Raw genomic sequence first — 3,765 nt, 5'->3', positions numbered from 1 at the left:
GAAAAATTATCTGTAATTCACCTCTTGCATAAATCCAGTATATAGCACAATTTGATAAACTCATAAATAATCATAAATGCCAGCCATGGATTTGAATTACAGGAGACCCATACAGATCTCTAAATAACTCTGACCTTGATTGAAATTTGCAGTGAGGGCCATGCCTGAACAGCAGCTGGAACAGCTTCTTGAGCTTAGGGTCCCTGCCCGGCACCACAAATTGTACAGCACGTCTTATGCTGCTCTTCCAGAATACATGCTTCCAGGGACCCAGAGCATTTATCTTAATCTGGAGCACCTGGAAGTAAATGGAACCTAGCACTCTCCACTAGATGGAACTTGGCCTTGATTGTCTCTGATGACTTCAGAGATCAGATCTGTCCCCTTTAATCATCTTGGCAGACGATTTCAGATTCCTGCCTTTTGTGCGCAGGAGAAAGCATGAAAGTGTTTGGGATTTTTGTTTGTGAAGAGCCTCAGTTTTAAAATTCCTCTTTTTCCGAGTTTAATTAAGCTTGAAATCAGTGACCTATCGGATATGTTATTTAATGCTTTCTCTGAATAACAACAATATTTGAACATCTTGTCAAATTTGAGAAGACATTTTGTGTCCCAATTTTGTCTGAGAGGAACCCAAACTCACACCAGGCTAGTAAATATTGCTGCTTCGACTGCTGCTGCTTCAATGTGCCTGCAGAGCCCCTCATTACCGGAGTGCTTTCTCTGCTGTGGATGTCGCTAAGGCTTTCATATATCGATCCCATTTATTGAAGCAGCACAAAAACTTGGAGACACAATTCCATTGTTCCCACATTACCCATCAGTTAATGGAGTTTCAGGAGGCTTAGGGGGATTTACCTAACAATAGATGGCATATACAGAATCTGAACTGAGACAGCTGGAGGCCAAGCAAGATGTTCTGAACTACAGGTAGCAAAAGGCAAAGGTGCAAAGAAAGGTGCTCCTGTCTGAACCCAGAACCTTATGCAAACGACAGGGCAACAAGCAATAGAAACAAATTATTCCCTGCAGACTTGTCCAGTTCTGCGGCAGCAAACCGCCTAGAGGTTTCAGCCTAGCTTAACTGGGCAATCACCTGGGAGGCATTTGAAAAAAACATCTCCTAACTGAGCCCCAATGACTAGATCAAAATATCTGGAAGTGAGGTCCACGTATTAGGGGTTTGATAGTGAACATTCCAGCAAACAGACCAGTCAGCACCAGGAAGATAGGGTTATTTTGATCACAGTAGAGGAGACAGTTGTCTTAGTGGTGTTGAGGGGAGGGAGAGGAGGAAGAACTAGTGGATAGAAAAAAATCCCAAATAAATCTCCCAGCATTCTTAGGGCAAAAAATGACTGGAGGCTACATCAGAGCTTGCTGATACTGTCCCTACCCGCCCCCCCTGGCCCCCCCACACACCGCACACCTACCCTACAGCCACTAGAGACTCTGAGAAGATTTCCGTGTCTCAACAAATGTAGTAGCTAGGCAGTTCAGTAACTATATTGTAGTTAAAACATACCTGATGAATGGATAAAGAGATGAAGTGATTTCAGTGTTCACTGGTTCGACATAAGTGCAATGGGGCTTTTCAAAAAAACTGCTTGCATTCCGTAACACAAATTTTACTGCCAAAACTCTTCTTCCAAAATATCATGATTCTTCTTCATGACTATGTTAATTCAATAAACAACAAAGCACAATAAATGGAACAAATCTGGAGACTGATCTCATTGGGTCAAGGCAGCACCAATGCCACCACTAGAAATTTCTGCTGGTTTACAAAGTAAATCAGATCTGAGTGGAGTGAAATAAGAATAGAGCAGAAAATCGCTTTGAGTTGGATGGAGTTAACTCAAAAAGCTGGAAGCCATTTCAAAAGAGATCCTCAGTAAATACTAAAATATCTGGCACTAAGATTACAACACCGTAGTAAGCCCAAGAAAATGCTTTACCTCTCACGGGCTACTATGCGTATCTTCTGGAAGATTCAATTTACAAGGCTCGAGAAGGAATAATGCACCCACAATAAGTCAACAATTCCCTGCATGAATGTACATTTTTCAAACTTGGTCTCAGAAGTGCAGGAAGCTCACAGATATCAGATAAATTCCTATTTTGTCACAAAAGTATCAAAACATTCCAGAGATAAATAACCACATTATGGTTAGAAAAAAAAAGGAACCTTGTATGAAATGGCTAGAAGCATGTGGCAATATTACACATAGATTGCAAAATCCTATATGTGAGCCATATACATCCACTTTTCTGCTCATTTCTATAGCATTCTTGAGCTAGACTGAAACGACTTAAATGTTCCAGAAACCTAGGTTTAAAAAAAAGAAGAACATATGCCCCCTTCTAGGCCTTTCAGTGGAAGCAAATGTGTATTTGTTATTGATGGCTGATTTAAGGTACAGAAATTTTTTAAGAACTCTGCTCCAGGTTCTTTTTGTAAAACATGAATGCCCCTGATGGACAAATGAGCTCACATAATAAGTCTTCATGCAGACTTGCTCACGGAACCCCTGATTTCAGCCTAGGCGTTAAATATTTCTCTGAATTGGATTTAGAGACAAGATATACACAAATATATTGACAGAATTATAAAAGGCTTAACTCCTACTTTGTCCCTAAATAAGACAAGTGTGCCTGGCTCCCACCCCCAGACATCTTTATTTCATTGCTATGGGGTGTGACCTGGCATTTGCATTTTTTAAAGTTCCCTAAGTGAGTCTCATACGCAGCAAAGATTGCAGACTATGGTGAACTGAAGGCAGGCCTGGAAACTGATGCAGTCATGGATACAGCATCTAGGAGGAGATCAGTGTGAGATAATGAAATTTTCACACAAGAGAAACAGGACATTTGGGGGAAATTCTCAAGGCCTCAACTCTCTATTTCCAGCTATCCCTGGGACATCCCTGTCCTTCCCAAGCTTGGTTCTATGAGGAGAATATACCTCCATCCTAACAAGGCTATTAAATCTGGGATTCTCCTACATGCCACTGAGCTGACTAAATGGCCCAGGGACAGAGACAGACACCTCAGGGGGCTCATGCTTGGAAATAGGACCAGGACATAATTCAATGGCTCTGCATAATAAAGGCAAACAGATTTCAAATTTGAGGGGCAATCCCAAGAAAAAAGTAAAAAGAGAGATTCTAGTAAGACAGTGAAAAGTTAGAATTCTCTTGGAGAGATAGGTCAGTGAAAACTCTTCCTCTTATCAAAATTGCCCAAAAATCCTTTAGGAGGAAGGAGGAATAATATGTAACTTGTCAATGTCCCACAAATTACTAGTCTGCCTAATAAATGTTGCATTGGGTTGAATGTGTTTGGGTGGTGGGGAGATGTCTCAACAGGGAAAGTCCGGATAGGGTCACAGGATAAGGTCTCAAGTTTACCATGTTCTAGATCACAGACTGATCGAATATACTATCCAGTGTCTGGAAACACTTACAAACAGAAAGTAACTATAAGCAATTCTCAGAAACAATCTGGAAAATAGGAGAGATGCCAGGATTTCCATGAATAAAATTATCATCATGTTAAACTGAAGTGTAAGGAGGAGAACCTAAGCAGATTCTAGAAATCTCCCTGAGGAGAGGACACAGAGTTTGATCTTTAGAGAAGTTAAAATGACCAGATTTCAAAAGAGATTCACAAAGGTGCCTGTGATCTCTCTGTCAAATAAATAAATAAAATCTTTAAGGAAAAAAAAAGAGAGAGAGAGAGAGAGAGAGATGCACAGAGAGCACC

The sequence above is a fragment of the Mustela putorius genome, unplaced genomic scaffold, assembly GCF_011764305.1.
Source record: "Mustela putorius furo isolate JIRA1106 unplaced genomic scaffold, ASM1176430v1.1 tig00003845_pilon_pilon_pilon, whole genome shotgun sequence".
NCBI lineage: Eukaryota > Metazoa > Chordata > Mammalia > Carnivora > Mustelidae > Mustela > Mustela putorius.
This window is presented reverse-complemented; position numbering follows the sequence as displayed.